This window comes from Triticum aestivum, chromosome 3B (genome assembly GCF_018294505.1).
Source record: "Triticum aestivum cultivar Chinese Spring chromosome 3B, IWGSC CS RefSeq v2.1, whole genome shotgun sequence".
NCBI lineage: Eukaryota > Viridiplantae > Streptophyta > Magnoliopsida > Poales > Poaceae > Triticum > Triticum aestivum.
Window position 1 is genome coordinate 841,870,327 of NC_057801.1, and position 17,304 is coordinate 841,887,630.

Here is a 17,304-nt window from a genome sequence, read left to right on the forward strand (position 1 = left end):
ATTTGGTCGGTGGTTGTCTTTGGTGGATCCGTTCGGATCCGGTCTTTGTTCGTCTTTGTTTATGTGTCTTCACGTTGGATCCTTCCCATCTAAAATTCTCTTCATCGGTGGCGGTTGCTGTTCTGGAGCGTTGGTCCTATGGGACCTTAGCACAATGACTTCCCGACTGTCTACTACAACAAGTGCCCGGCTCCGGCGATGGAGGGACGAGGATGGCGGCGCGCCTTCGGCTCACTTCAGTGCTTGTAGTCGTCGCTAGGTGGTCTATAAATCTGGATGTAATTTTTATTATTTCTGGTGTTCGTTGTACTGCCATGATTAAAGATGAATAGACTGACAGTTTCCTGAAAAAAAAAAGAATGAAAACTCATGAATGGTTACATTTGGTGGTGGATCTTTTCCATGCATGGGTGCATGTTGAGGTAGGTCATGCAAAGATATCACAATGCTCACGGAGGAAGCCGACGACCTCTATTTCCTACTATGAAAACTTTGTTTTTGCTAAATGCCACTCTAACGTCTGACATATCATTTCTACCACTCTTAGCTTTTGCCAATGTATCATAACTGCCATTCCGTGCCAAAATAAAAAAAATTCAATTCACTCTTGCCACTCTGGAACTTTTGACGATGTATCGCAATTGCCACTACAAATTTTGTTTTTGCCATAAAATTTGGCAAAGCCTAGAGTGGGAAAAAAATCCTTTCTTATTTGGGATCAATGTCATCAACAATCTCAGCTGTCCTGTTTGGGTCGTGGGGTGCACCTGAGCTTTCTCGGTGCCTATTGCCGACTGGAAGGACGAATCTAGAGTCCGTTTCTTAGCCCGAACCATCTCTTTTTTTTGCGAGGAAACTTCCAATCTATTCATTTTCAATCACGACAGTACAACAAACATTAGAAATAATAAAAATTACATCTTGAGCCGAAGGTGCGCCGCCAACATTGTCCCTCCCTCAACGGAGTGGGGCACAACTTGTTGTAGTAGACAGTCGGAAAGTCATCGTGCTAAGGCCCCATAAAACCAGCGCACCAACACAGCAACCGCCACTGATAAAGGATAACGTAGATCGAAAGGATCAAGCCCAAAGAAACACGAACATAGACGAACAATAACCAGATCCGAGAAAATCTACCGAGGATAGATCCATCGGAGGAACACCTCCACACGCCCACCAAAGATGCTAGACGCACCATCGGAACGGGGGCTAGGCGTGGAGACCTTTATTTCAACTTCAGCGAGCCGCCGCCGTCTTAGCTTCCTGAGCAGAACACAAATCCTAGCAAAAATCAAAAGAACGACTAACAAGGAAGCCCTCCCGCCGGCCCTTGCCAAGATCCACCACACCCCCATGACCCTAGGGCCACCGGAAGCGAGGCAAACCTGTGATGGCTCCAGCGAGAGGCACGAGCCCTAGCTTTTTTTTAGGAGGAGGCGGCGGCTGCGTTATGTGCATCTGAAGGGGCCTTAGCCCAAGGCATCTCAATTGGGGCAACAACAAGCTTATAAGTAACAAATTACGTTTCGGCTGCCAAGTTAGCATTTTTTTTTTGCATGCTTTGGGTTGCCAGGGATTGTGATCACTCCTTTGGGACCCACTATTTTGAATTTCTTTTTTTGAAACGGAGGCAAAAACTTTGCCTCATCCATTAAATAAGAGAGGATATAGTTTGTTATAAGCAACCCAGGCCCGGCCCTGATGAGTGATCACTCCAAATTTTGTATCTAGGTTTTCTATAGTTCTTCTCCAATGCCCCAGCCGGCCAAAACGGCAATTACTCCTTACTCTCCAAGAACTCAAGATCTAGCAATCAAAAGGAACACGGCACCAGTGCTCTCCCAGAAGTTTTGCTCGATGGATCCAGTACAAAATCGATCTAGGTTTGTCAAATATGTTCTTTCTTTACCTAGCATGTATTCAAACGAAAACCTTTGATCCCGTGTATTTATTAAAAACAAGAAAAGCACCATATGCATTCATAGATTATTTTCGAATGAAGAACCGTAGGTGTTGTATACCCATTGGTAATTTTGGATTTTATTAATTAGACTCCTGGACATAAAATGATAAGCTTTCTTGATCGGCTCTTGTAAGGGTTTAGATACTAGTGTTTGCTTTTACAAAAGCTGCTACAATGCATATATATTTCGATCCTTAAATTTAAATTTATCAAAATGTAGTTAAAAATTTCATTGTTTTGTCCAAAACAGATTTCAAAATTTACAAAATTTTGAAAATTTCCTATGTTTCGAGGTTCATTGAAATTTTCTTGCTATCAAAATTCGAAACCTGGGTGCCACGTCAAGCGCCCGGGATGACAGTTGAGCTAGGTGTGGGTGTGCGCAAGTTCACGTCAGTCGTGACCGGCACAGAGACGACGAAGCAGGATAAGTGCACTAGCTTGTGTGTTGCCGGTGGCGCCCCTCCACATTGTTGAGAGAAACAACTGGTCATGGTTGACCTGTCACCGGACGCGCCGTACAGCTAGCAGTCCCCGTGGCGACGCACTATCGTCCGTCATGTAGAACAACAGGACGGCTACTTTGCAGTTCGAGATGTACGTCATCAACTTTGCCCTCGACGACCACGATGGCCCCAAGATACCGACCACCTTTAGCATCAGTGTGCCAGGCTACACCTGCATCAACGCCACTAATGTGTCGGTGACGAGGTCCAAGGTCGACGAGCAGCGACATGAACAAGTTCTGCGTAAGCATTTTATTCTTTCTTCTTGCCAATGATCCACTGTCTTGTGACACGATGGAATCTAGTGGTGTGGCACCCTAACCCCCGGAGCCTAACGTAGCTCTTCAGTTTCAGCTACCATCCCCTCATCCAGTACAGCACCATCAGTAAGCACACTAGCGGTGGAGATTCACTAGGGCCAAGGGGGGCTATGGGCCCCATACCCTAGAGAAATTACGTGAAATATTGTGGTTTGAAGATTACCATTTTTAAGTTGAATTTGTCCTTTTAGCCCCCTTAACTCCGCTTTTCCCCCTCAACTGTGTCTGTTTAGCTCCATCACTGAAGCACACAATCTTCGACAGGGTTAACTAGCACTGTAATACTTGTTTACAAAGCAAGAGTGAGTAAGAATGTGCGGTTTGCAAAACAGAAATAGAAATCAAAGAGTCCTAGCGGATGAACAAAATACATACATGAATATTAAGATAGACGAAAAGGGAGTTCAATACAGGTACCTACGGCCACCTCTTCAGAAGGGGCTTGTTTTCAATCTCTGTGAGCTGGCCTTGCAAGTCCTCGACAAACTCGGTGTACATCTAGTCTGACTCATGCAGCATAAATTCCTTGAGACTTAGGAGATATGGTAACCCACACAAGAACCCAACACTGGGACTGCCCCAACCACAATACTGCAGGAACTCAAGCTTAGGGGTTGCTCCTTCTTCAAATCCCACCAGCTTGAGGTTTAGTATCACACACACCCGCAGCACCTTCAGGCTCGGGAATGCCTCCCGACGAAAACTGAAACGAATCCCTTCACCAACAAATGAGTCAAACAATAGACGTAGGGTGGCCAGGTTTGGTAGATCCCCAAGGACATGTACGGTTGCATCATGCTCTGATATCATGGACCCCTCTAGCTGCAGCTTCACGAGATTTTTGAGCCCCTAGATCCACTCCGACAGTTTAACCAGGTTGCCCATCAACTTGACGCTCTGCAGGTTTTCTGTAGGTGAGGATAGGCCATCCAAGAAGCCTGATAAACTTGTCTCTCCGTGTGACTGGAGCGACAATGACTCCAGGATGGTGAGAAGAGCAATCATTGAACACAACTCTTGCTGTTTCTCTTGTTGATGCCTGTCAATCCTAACTTGCGCAACCGGGTGAAGCTTTTTATATCTTCTGGAACAACCTGGTCTTTAGTTTCCAAATCACTCTCGGCACTTCAACACCACCTGGATTTCTTCCTCCTGCTACATAATAAGGTAATATCCTGCAACAGAACACGGTGCATACATCATGCCTGTTAAGTTGTGCAACATCATAAAGTCCAAGTTGCTCTCCCAGCCTATTAGGTGCACAACACGCCACAGAACACCATACTGAATATAAAGGTAAACTCACTAGGGACTGCTCATGTGCATATATATAGGACAAATGTTTCCTACAAGCAGTGGTAGTTACCACCACTTGCATTTTGTATGTTGTATGTAGTATCTGTCGGAACCGAGAGTATGTACGTGTAGTATGTAGTATATAACAATGATTAGGTAGTATATATACTAATTTTTAGGTAGTATGTACCATTTTTTGAGTATGCTCATTTTTACGTACAAATACGTACGTATTTTACAAATATAACAAAAACTATGGGCTCATATGCAATTTTTTCATGTAACTTGCTTTGAAATATCTTAGATATAGTATATGAACATATTTAAAATAATAAAATAGTATATATAGTACCACATGATAGTATATGAGACATGTGGGGTAACTACCACCAGGTGGTAGGATGGATTTTATATATATCACCAGCATGTGTCTTTCCTATGCCACCAGCAAGAATGCATTGCAACTTCACAAGCTTGATGACAGTCCTAGGTAGCTTTATTATGTTTGTATCAGAAATATCTAGTGTTTGGAGTTGTCACAGGTTCCCCAAAGAATTTGGCAGGTCAAATATTTCAGCATGTTTCCTTAAAAGAAAGATACCTAAGATGTGTAAGCTTCCCAATGTGCTCAAGATGATGATCAACCAGATCCCAAATGCTTTCCAACTCTAGCACTCATAGCAACCTCATCTTATCAGACATGGAAAACGGTTTCCAATTTCCAAACACTGTCAATGATCGTACACGAGACAAGTCTACTATATTCTCAAACTCACACTGTGCCTCGGTTGTTTAAGTTGCACCCTTCCTCCAATGTGAAACAAGATTTTCCTATGTAGACTTCGAGATGGCAATTTCAGGAATGAGATCATGAACATGGCAGGAGTCAATTCCTTTCCTACTATAAATTGATTGTTGAGATGGCAGGATCATGCTCCTACTTATGAGTTCCATGAAGTAACCATCCAATACTTCCTCCACAGACTTGCCACGCACCTCACTTGAGTAACCCTCTGCAAGCCACCGACACACTAAGCGTCTCCTTGCGATCTGCCGGTCTTTAGGAAAGATGCACTACAAAAAATAGACACATCCATGACATTTTGGACCGAACGATTTTTTTTTCTGTCATACATATGACACTTCTATGACGATAATTATGACAACACCCGGTATCATCATAGATGTGGTGGGCTCCTACTTCTATGACAAAAATCATGACAGAAAATGGGCTTTTCGTCTTGGGCGGGCCGGAGACGCAGCTGCATGACATTCTTTGGACCATCTATGACGGAAAAAACCGTGGTAGAAGCGAGGGGGAGGAAAATTTCGGGGAGTTGCCGGTTACAGTGGGAGGTCGGGGGCCGAGCGATGCGCGTTTCTCTCGTACACGTGTGAGGCGTTGGCTCTAACTGAACACGAGCAAGGCGTTGGGCTCTAACTGAACCCGAGCGATTGCACTGCAAGCTACACGTTACTGAACCCGAGCGATCGATCGATGGCTGTTAACTGAACCCGATCGAGCGATTCCTTCGCTACTGCTGCTAACTGAAGCCGATCGATTGGATGAACAGTGAGCGTTGCATGGGCGGGGGGGGGGGGGTTGGATGAGCAGTGAGCGATGGCATTGCCTCTGGATGAACAGGACCCCGTGGTGTGGAGGGCTGGATGAACAGTAAACGGTGGAGGGGTGCCCATGGAGGGGTGGCTGAACAGGACCCCGTGGTGTGGAGGGTTGGATGAACAGTAGACGATGGAGTGCTGGATGAACAGTAGACGGTGGAGGGGTGGTTGAACAGTAGCGGTGGAGTAGCGGACGGTGGAGGCTGGATGAACAGGAGCCCGTGGAGGCTGGAGGAGGTCGACCGTAGCCCGTGGAGGCTGGAGGAGGTCGACCGTAGCCCGTGGAGGCTGGAGGAGGTCGACGGTGGAGATGAACATTATCCCGTGGAGTCCCGTTTTGAGGTACGCCACACCCCTCCCGATGAACAGGACCCCCGTTTCGACCGTAGCGCTCCAACACAAGTCCATTTCGTCCGTTTCGCGGTACGCCACACCCCTCCCGATCAACAGGACCCCCGTTTCGACCGTAGGAGGTCCGTTTCGTCCGTTTTGCGGTACACCACACCCCTCCCGATCAACAGGACCCCCGTTTCGACCGTAGGAGGTCCGTTTCCTCCGTTTTGCGGTACGCTAGGCCTCGTTTCCATCGCCTGTTCCATCCAAGCCCTCCTGATGAACACGACCACGCATTCTATTCCGACCCAGCCGGTTGGCTCCCACGCGTTCTGTTGCCTCCCGATGAACACGACACATTCCGTTGCCTCCCCATGAACACGACGCATTCCGTTGCCTCCCCATGAACACGAGCCCTCGCCGTACGTATGCGCGAGTAGGCGTTTGAGACCCCGCCCGTATGTACACATACGTGGCCGTATTTTCTTTCTTGCATCCTGGCCGATGTACGTACGTGTACATGCTACGTGCGCGCCTCTACTACGACACGTGTGCGCCTCTACTACGACACATGCGTGCCTCTACATCGACCAGTATGTATGTACACGTTCGCGACCAGGATGACAACGCTACATACGCTTCGACCAGGTGGGTCCCGACTGTCAGGCACTTCCTTGCCTGCGAAGATGTAGCTGGTAGGTCCCAGCAGTCAGGGGGCGAATCGTTTTGTTTTTTTTTTGCCTGGACGCACTTCCTTGTGTGCGAAGGTCTAGCTGCTGGGTCCCAGCAGTCAGGGGGGCGAATCATTTTTTTTGCCCGGACGCACTTCCTTGCGTGCGAAGGTGTAGCTGGTGGGTCCCAGCAGTCGGGGGGCGAATCATTTTTTTCGGACGCACTGCCTTGCGTGCGAAGATGTAGCTGGTGCGTCCCAGCAGTCAGGGGGGCGAATCATTTTTTTCCCGGACGCACTTCCTTGCGTGCGAAGATGTAGCTCGTGGGACCCAGTAGTCAGGGGGCAAATCATTTTTTCGCGAAATAGGGTGGCCCGTTCGGTGGGTCCCCGCTGTCAGGTGGAGGAATAATTATTTTGCGCGTAATAAGGAGGCACTTCCTTGCGGCTGTCGTGGACCCAGCTGTCAGCCTCTCCACGTACAGTCCACGTCCGATGGAAGTCGTTCCTTGACCATGTTGACCACGCCACGCCGAGAGCACCATGGCGGTGGACGACGACGAGGCCTAGGAAGGGGATGACGTGGAGCCGGGGAAGACGCGACAGTTGATGCACACGCGAAGATGAGTACAAGGGTTCACTGGTTCGGCTGCGCTGCCGTCGCCGCAGAATAATAGGGGGTGTGGGTGAGTGGAGGGATGGCCTGACCAGCGGTGGGAGTAGTAGGGGGCCGTGAGGCCTCCGCGGCAGCACAGCCGGCCACGGACGGCAGGAGCAAGCGGCACGATCGGCGCTGCTTTGCGCGGCTGGAGCAAGAAGACCAGAGGTTGAAGAAGCACGACGGCCGTTGGATGGACATCATATGGTCACTGCAGCTAGAATCGTTTATATTTACTAAGTCGACAAAGCCCTTGGTACGTCAACTTAGTAGGCCCACAGGTCAGCTTCCGAAACGGTGTGCCCCAGATGTCAGGGGGAGGAATCATTTTTTGGGCGGGTGAAGCTAGAATATCCGAGATTGAAGAAGAAGCACGGCATCTGTTGGATGGACATCCAACGGCCACTGCTGCTAGAACCGTGTGTTGACTATAAGTTGACAAAGCCTTGCATACGCGTCAACTCTGTTTTTTAGGGGACGCGTCAACTTAGTAAGGCCAGAAGTGTGTGGCAGAGAACTTATAGCCCATTTGAGATTTGTAAGAATGTGTAGCCCATTTTTGAATTCTAATGGAATTTACTATAGCCCATTTACAGTTTGTTAAAAGTACAACCCATTTCAACCAACCGTTCAAAACAGAATTCAATAAAATTTCCCACATTTTGATGGGATCCGAATATTTTTATCCCGAAATTTCTAGTCAGATTAAATACAATTTCAATATAAATTTATATTACGTAAAAATCCAACGAAACATTGCGCTCGCAACAATTAATGAAATTAAAATTTTCAATATCCAAAAATAATATTTTATAAAGTAATCACTGTTTGGTGCATTTTTTATAGTTACTACCCAGTTTTTATAATTACATCCCATTTATTATTTCTTAAAGCCCATTTTCTTGTTAAGCCTAATGCATCCCTCCTAGGAAAGATTTGCAGCCCAGCGGGGCGGAGAATAACAACTTGACCTTGCCTGGGTATTCCTAAAAAAAGTATAGCTGGGCTAGCCATTTTCAGCTTGAAAAAAATTAATATCTGGGCTGGATATCTGGCCTGGGCTAGACGGGCCACAGCCCGCCCAGTTAATACCTGCAGCGATGTTTTCGTTGTTGTTCAGAGGAGAAAAATTAATATCTGGGCTAAACATCGAAAAACTCTGCAGTGCTCACACCTCAAAAACACAAATACTGCTCGAGCTGCTTGGTCCCAGCTGTCGGCCGCTTCTTGTGCAATTCTCTCGTTTATTGACTACTCCCTCCTTTCCGGTTTATAATGCTCAATTCAAAAATCTCACCAATCAAGGTAGATGGCGAGTGGTGGAATACTTTTTGTAGTTTTGCAAAAGCACCTAATTAATGTTCTTGTTATCCTCAAAAGATTATGTTTATCAATGCATTAATTGCAATGCATGCATGCATAAAGTACATGCATTGGTCAATTTTCTCTTAATACTTGCATGCAATGATTTAATGCACCTTGGAATCTGAACATGTGATGGAAAACAACCAAATTGAGCCTTATAAAATGGAAAAACTAAAATTTTGAGATAAACCCTATAAACCGGAAAGGAGGGAGTACATAGGTTGACAATGGTGTGGGACCGTGATGTCACGAAACCATGAGGAAGCAAAATAAATTATAGTTATATATATATATATAAAATAAGGAGGCACTTGCGTACGTGAGGCTATGGACCTGGTGGGTCCCCATTGTCATCCTCTCCAAGTAAAGTCATCTCCTCGCCCACGCACGCTTTCCACCCGAAACAGTCAGCGCGGGCCGCCCCGCTTCCCAGTGCAGGCGATTGCTTCGCCTTCAAACGACACAAGTGTCGTCCGTCCGTCCATCTGCCGCACACATTAATGATACGCGGTTGCCGAGGCGGCTACTCCGGCGCCACATGTCCGTCCCTCCGCCCGCCCACCATTGCTATATAAACTACTGCGCCGGCCATAGCCGCAGTCATCCGCATCCGTTCCCTTTCTCCTGTCCACACCACTACTACCCACCATGGCTTCCTCACGCTCCAGCGCTCTTTGGGACGGGCGGACGACGGACCACAAGGAGATGGCAGCCATGGCTGCCGACCGGCTGGCCGGCAGGCAGCCGGCGGACGACGACGTCCCAATGGAGAACATGGTAGTCGACGATCCAGCGCCAGCCCCCTCCTCCGCGCTATCCTCGCCGGTGCATTGCACCATGACCATCAGCGAGGCCCGTGCCCAATATATGGACAGGGTGAGGCAGATGCGTGAGGAGCAGTTCCGGGAGGCGCAGGCTGACGCCGCCTACAACCACCATCTCCTCCAGGAGCACCTGCAGGCGGAGGAGCAGATTGCCGCGGAGCGGGCGGAGCAGGAGGCGCTCCTCGACTCGCACTGCTCCGCCCGCAAGGGCCGCCTCGAGCGCTAGCGGTACCGCATGCGGGTGGCGGAGGCTGCGGCCACCTACAAAGAGGCTAGCAAAGAGGGCGATGAAGCGGGCGAGGCGCTGTTTGGCGAGACCGAGGACGAGGCAGAGGACAATGCCGGCTCCGAGGAGTCCCCGCTCCGCTGGCGTCGACAAGGCCCTACTCCACCGAGGCCCCGCGGTGCCAACAACGATGCAGAGGACACCGCTGGCTCCACCGAGGCCCCACGGCGCCAACAACGAGGCAGAGGACACCGCCTGCTTCGCCGAAGCCCCGCCCCGCCAACAACAAGGCAAAGGACATCGCCGGCTCAGCCGAGGCCCCACCCTGCCGGTAACGTGGGGGAGGATTTCCACCGCTCCGAAGGCGCCACCCGCCAGCAACGAGACGGAGGACATCGCCGGCTCCGCCGAGGCCCCGCCCCGCTGCCAATGAGGCAGCGCCACACAGAAAATGAGTAAGAGTAGAACACGGTAGGTCGCCGCCGCTCGGGTCCAAGTAAGGCCACTGCTGCTACCCTCCAGTTGAAGCCAAGCTAGGCGGGTTGACCATTGACGACCGGTTAGCTTCTTGGCGGCGATGTGGAGTCGGAGAGCTACGCTGGAGAAGAACGCTGCTTCTACTTAACTGCTGGTGCAGTTAGCTGACTGACACGTGGGCCCAACAGGCCACATGTCAGTTACGCAACTGCACCTGCAGTTAAGTCACTGAAGCTTCTGTTCGGCTCAGCGGGACACAGGTGGGTAGCTTCAGTTAATTAATTATACCTCCAGCGCACCCCTTTTTAGTTGAAGAATGTATGAAATGTAATGAAATCCGGCATGTTTATATGAAATCCGACCATGTATGAATGAATTTATTTCGATTAGTTCGAATTCCTGTATCACTGGCATTGGATGAACATGCAAAACAATATGTACTAGCATTATTCCCAGGGTGATCACCTCGTTTGCAGCAGTTTCACATGTACTCCCTCCGGTCCTTTCTAGTCTGCATACAAGTTTTGTCTGCAGTCAAAGTATCTCTACTTTGACCAATCTTATACAAAAAAGTATGCACTTTCACAATGTGCGAAGTAAAAAGGAACAGAAGGAGTACAAAGAGTTTGAGCAGCTTTTTAGCGTTTCTGTACATTGCAATCAAACACACAGGCCTGGCAATTCATAGAGAACATTCAAAACAATCGATGATTATGCATCTCAGCGACTCACATGTCAGAGGCAATATTTACTTCACAACTAAAGAATAAAGAAAAAATTGATCGACGCTGCTGACAGCAAAGGGCGTCCCATTCGAAAATATCAAACGCATGTCTTGCTAAAATCAATGAGCAAAATTTGACAAGGTTGTCCCATTCCAAAATATCAAATGCCTACGATTGTGGAATGGGCAGGGTTTGCCATCAGTTCGGACATTGACATGGCACCTCGTGCTAAATAAACCAGCTGTTCTTTTTGTGCAGTTCCACCAAAATCAACCAAATTCGCGCGTAGCTTGTATGATTTCGCCCTTATATGTTGCAACGCCTTGAACTTATGGGCACCTCCTTTCTTGTGGTGGAAATGAATGATTCGATGTATTCATGAACATTTTGTGCAGTTCCCATTGAAATCAAGCTGAGCACCCCTGTTTGCACAAATACAAAAAAGTGATTAGTATAAAGCAAACTGTACTATGAATTGACAGTTTCAACAGGCACATACATGGTCCATGTAGAGCACACTTTTAGAAAAATGGAACTCACCAGAAAGAATCCTAGAACAACATTGTACTCGCGCATCACAGCAAAAAAATGGAGATTTGTCAGTCCTTCTGAGCTGAAGTTAGTTTGGTCTTGTGGGGAGTAATGTAACCATCCTTCAACTGCTCCTTCTGATGAGAAGATAGACAGGGCTTCTTCATCCTGGCATAATCGGAACTAGTCACTTCACGTACTCCATATTCTTCTTCAGAGGAAGATGATCCTGTTGTGCAAAGACAAGAGGACTACTAAATGCTAGCATCCCTGTTTGCTCGAAAAAAAGGAAAGGAAATATTTAAAACAGCACAGATGAAGCACTTCTCAAGGACAATACCACTTTTTCATGACAGTATCTAAACAGTAGCACAACACCAATAGAGATGACAAAGCTCAATCATATGGATGAAATCAGTGGGCGAGTACCAACCTTTGTCAGGAGGCTGATTGTGTAGAGCATACAGATGAAGCACTTCTCCGGAACCATCTGTTGCTATCTACGGGGGTGGCCATGCTTACTATATACTCCTCGATTAGTTTAATGTTTCCAACATCTTCTTGTGCAGTTCCACTAAAATATATGGTATCTTCAAAGAAGATCCCTGTTTGCACAAGTAGAGATAATTACATATGGCATCAAATCAGTGGCAAAACAATTGCTCGTTCCAGCCATAGCAATAAATTAAGATGCAAAACTATATCATTACTTGTGTCATCACAGTTCCAGTGCTTCATTACAGCACCGGGAGTTGATTTTTGTTTTTCTTCCGCTTGTTCTTCCCCTTCATCACTTGGTTCAATAACAGACAAGCTTCGCCTTCAATGTAAGATTTGGCATGTCAATTAGGGAGCACAAGTATAGTACTAAACTTAATTTTCTGATGAAAGTGGCAAAATACAGGCCAGCAGTTGTGAAATATCCTTATCTTACCTCAATGGGATATTACGGTGCACATACAGATTGGAAGTCTTGTCTCCATTTGTGCAGTTCACTAAAATCAAGCAACATTATCGTACAAGTAGCACAACATATGAAAGCACACTGCAGAATCATGTGAAAGAAGGCTAGTACTGACCTCTCATGATGCGGAATTCAAACAACTCACAAGAAGAAGATCTGAACCAAATTCGCCTTAACGGATAGGAAGTAAGATCTCCTCTTGTGCAGTTCCACTAAGATCAAGCAATCAAGCAACGTTGTCGGTGTGACATTTTGGTTGAACTGCACAAAACACTCTTAAAACAAAAGTGTTTTGTGCAGTGCAACAAAAGGTCACAATGGCAACGAGGTGAAGTAGATAACCCTGTTTACACAGAGGTGCAAAGGAAACAATTAGTGGTCAATAACGGTGGATGACACAGAAGCCAACAAAAAGAAGCATCTACCTTATCTAAATGGGAAAGAAAGCAAGACAGTAGCATTTCTCAAACGGTGGCATTGATTAATATTAACATAGAGATTATATTAACAATAAAATTCGTTAAACATGTAATTTGCTTTTAACTGTGGCATTGCATCAATTTTCCAGCGGCATTATTAGAGGGTGTTTGTTTACAGGGACATTTTGGTGTAGGGACTAAAAAAACTCCGTGTCAGTCCCATCTAAACCAAACAGGAGGGACTTTTAGGGACTAAAAGTGGGCATTTGGGACTAAAGAAAGAAGACCCCGAGGGAGTCTTTTTGGGACTTTTTCCAACAGTTGCCCCTGCCACGCATCGCACCTTGTTTCTATTAGTTCATTACTAGGGGTAACATGGTCTTTTAGCATGTCATTTAATAACCTCTAGTCCATGTTTAGTCCCTGGAACCAAGCAGGTAGGGACTAGGGAGTTTTTAACCAAACAGGGCCTTAGATTAACAACAGCTAATGAGTTGCACGGGACAGTGGACGCACCAGCACCATGTGCATCTACCGATGTACTGTGGTCATGCACAGTCTGTTGCAACAAAGAACAAACAACCAAGGAGCATATTTGTGTTGGTCCCAGTTTTGTTATCTTTAGACACCTTTCCCTATGTGAGCGCAGCAAATCTAGTCCTGCTCAAACTCTACAGCCTTGTCCCTTCCTTTCCTTTTTGAACTAGTACTTTCTCCCCTTCCTTTCCTCTTTGAACCATGTCCTAGATTTATGCGATACAACTTTCCCCACTACTTTCCCCCATTCCTTTCCTCTTTGAAGCACATCCTAGATTCATGCTATACAACTTTCCCCCTTCATTTCCTCTTTGAACCACGTCCTAGATTCATGCTATATACAACTTTTCCCACTACTTTCCCCCACTCCTTTCCTCTTTGAACCACGTCCTAGATTCATGGTATACATGCAGCTAGAGCAATGCATGTGGAGTAAGTAAAATATACCTTAAGGTTCTTGGGGCGTGGTTCGGTGGGCGACGGGATGGCGGCGAAGAAGAAGGGGTCGGAGGCCCTCCCGCGCCGCCGCTGGGTGGAAAGTGAACAACTGCGCCGGTAGTGGATTCCCTCCCTCGCCGACGGCGACAGTGTTAAGCCTCCTTCCCTTCCCGGTAGACGGATCCTGCCGGCTCTTTGAGCAGCAGTGAGGGGAGAGAGAGGCCAACAAAGTCTTGTTTAGATCTGGAGAGGGCGAGAGAGTGGGAAGAGAGCAACTACAAGCACTGAGGCTCTAGCGGGAGAGGGCGAGAGAGTGTGAAGAGAGCAACTACAAGCGCTGAGGCTCCAGCGTGTATATATATACTAGAGAGAGAGTGTGAAGTGTGCAAACCCTAGAAAACATTTTGACCAGTCAAAGAATCCTCCTGGCAAAAATTATGCTCAAGTGGGGTTATCAAACCCGAGACCTCAAGTTTGATGAGCGAACGGGCTAACCAGCTACACAACCCTCCCGTTATGTTCAACAAGAGGAAAATAACCTTTTATACATTCCTGCATTCGTTTGACAAGCATGCCGTGTTTTTTTTTGTGTGTGTGGGAGTCATTGGGATTTCAATCATAATCGTGTCATGTGGCTTTGGTGGTAAGACTATCCACAGTGGTGCAGAAATAATGCAGCCTTAGTCACCTTACCTCTCTCCACGTAGTACATTGGATCCCACCAGTCAGAGGGTGAAACAAACAAATTAATAAGAAAAATTAAAAGCGCCAGCGGTGTATCTTACCTCACACATCTCGCTACTGGTCGGGAACACTGTCCAATTGATCCCTCTGTTCGCTCACGTATTATTTTAAGTGAATCCTTATTATAACATGCACACAAATTTTGGGCACTTGTATTCGACTTAAGTTAGTGTGCCACCGTATCTCGTATACTTACTACTCCCTCCGTCTAGGTGTAATAAGTCACGTTTGAAGGTGCAACGGGACCAAGGTGCATGCGTGTGCGTGTGTGTGTTTAACAGCATGTGTGTGTTAGAGAGTGCGACAAATCAACCTACTCCTACAGAGGGATGGTGTGTAGTGTACGATTTTAGCCGCGAGAGTCGGTGCATCCTCTCGTTTCCGGGCGTGTCCAGTAGGGACATGCGGACAGCTGCCACGCCCGCTCCTGACCAGCCTGGCCCACCCAAAGCCCCTCCATCACCCGTGCGCGCTTCCCGCCTGAAACGGTCAGTGCCGCTCCAAAGAATCGGTGCCGCATTCATGCCCGGGCAGAGCGGACGTGACCTCTCACTGGCACAAGAGTGATGGTTCCTTCGTCCGTCCAACTAACTACTGGGTCTATGTGATTTGATGGCTCACTGGTCTTTATTACTGAGGTGGTAGCACTAGTAGAAAAGGGGCCAATGGTCCAGGCCGGTCTAGCCCATTAGTCCCGGTTCAATCCAGAACCGGGACCAATGGGGGCATTGGACCCGGTTCATGAGCCCCAGGGGCCGGCCGGGCCACGTGGGCCATTGGTCCCGGTTCGTCTGAACCTATTGGTCCCGGTTGGTGGGACGAACCGGGACCAATGTGCCTCGCTCCTGGCCCACCACCATTGGTCCCGGTTGGTGGCCTGAACGAGGACCAAAGGGTTGGTCCTCGTGGCGGCCAAAGTTTAGCCCCACCTCGCCAACCAGAGGGGAATCAGGCCGGTTTATAAGCCCCTCCCTCTCTGCTTTATTGAGCTCCTCTGAAAATGAAAATAGATGCCCTTATATAGGGATTTTTGGCTAAATTCATACGAATTTCTCTTGAAATTTGTTATGAATTTAATTTGAATTTCCTCTATAAGCGCATCTATGCTCATTTCTGAGTAGCTTTTTATATAGTTTTTTTTCTTTTCTGCTATATTTATTTTTTTCTTTTTATTTCTGAGTTGTAATAAGTCATTAAAAATAAGCATCTATGCTCATTTTTTAGTAAAGTTAATCATAACTATATTTTTTTCTATTTATTTTTGAATTGTAATAAGTCATTAAAAATAAGCATCTATGCTCATATTTTAGTAAAATTAATCACAACTATTGTTTCTTCTTTTTATTTCTGAGTTGTAATAAGTCATTAAAAATAAGCATCTATGTTCCTTTTTTAGTACAGTTAATCACAACTATTTTTTGATCCATTTCATTTCTGAGTAGTTTTCTATATAGTTTTTTTTTCTTTTCAGCTATATTTATTTTTTTCTTTTTATTTCTCAGTTGTAATAAGTCATTAAAAATAAGCATCTATGCTCATTTTTTAGTAAAGGTAATCATAACTATTTTTTCTTCTTTTTATTTCTGAGTTGTAATAAGTCATTAAAAATAAGCATCTATGCTCCTTTTTTAGTATAGTTAATCACAACTATTTTTGCTTCAATTCATTCTGAGTAGTTTTCTATATAGTTTTTTTCTTTTCAGCTATATTTATTTTTTTCTTTTTATTTCTCAATTGTAATAAGTCATTAAAAATAAGCATCTATGCTCATTTTTATTAAAGTTAATCATAACTATTTTTTCTTTCATTTATTTTTGAATTGTAATAAGTCATTAAAAATAAGCATCTATGCTCATATTTTAGTAAAGTTAATCACAACTATTTTCTTTTCTTTTTATTCCTGAGTTGTAATACGTCATTAAAAATAAGCATCTATGCTCCTTTTTTAGTATAGTTAATCACAACTATTTTTTGCTTCAATTCATTTCTGAGTAGTTTTCTATATAGTTCTTTTTTCTTTTCAGGTATATTTATTTTTTTCTTTTTATTTCTCAGTTGTAATAAGTCATTAAAAATAAGCTTCTATGCTCATTTTTTAGTAAAGTTAATCATAACTATTTTTTCTTCTATTTATTTTTGAATTGTAATAAGTCATTAAGAATAAGCATCTATGCTCATATTTTAGTAAAGTTAATCACAACTATTTTCTTTTCTTTTTATTCCTGAGTTGTAATAAGTCATTAAAAATAAGCATCTATGCTCCTTTTTTAGTATAGTTAATCACAACTATTTTTTGCTTCAATTCATTTCTGAGTAGTTTTCTATATAGTTTTTTTTCTTTTCAGCTATATTTATTTTTTTCTTTTTATTTCTCAGTTGTAATAAGTCATTAAAAATAAAAAGAGGCGCAATGCTTGTTAATTTGCTTCAAGCCTTTCGGAATAGTGTCAACTGCACTGCACATAGCTCTGTGCAGTCTACCGTATTCCTCAAGGCTTGAAGCTAACCAACGTGCAGGAGCATTGAGCCTCTTCGTCATCGTCTCTGCACTCAGGGCTTATAAACAGCTGCGAGTGCCTCTCGCTTGGCGAGGTGGGACTAAAAAAACAGCTGCAGGAAGAAGCTGCAGGAAGAATCAACAAAAAAAACAGCTGCAGAAAATAAAAAAAGTGCCACCTAAAGAGC

At 45.6% G+C, this 17,304-nt stretch overlaps 1 pseudogene; it reads right to left on the bottom strand.

Annotated features, from left to right (window-relative positions):
* Positions 1-318: 318 nt before the first annotated feature.
* The window catches only part of LOC123068111 (disease resistance protein Pik-2-like), a 50,207-nt pseudogene continuing 33,221 nt past the window's right edge, over positions 319-17,304 (bottom strand).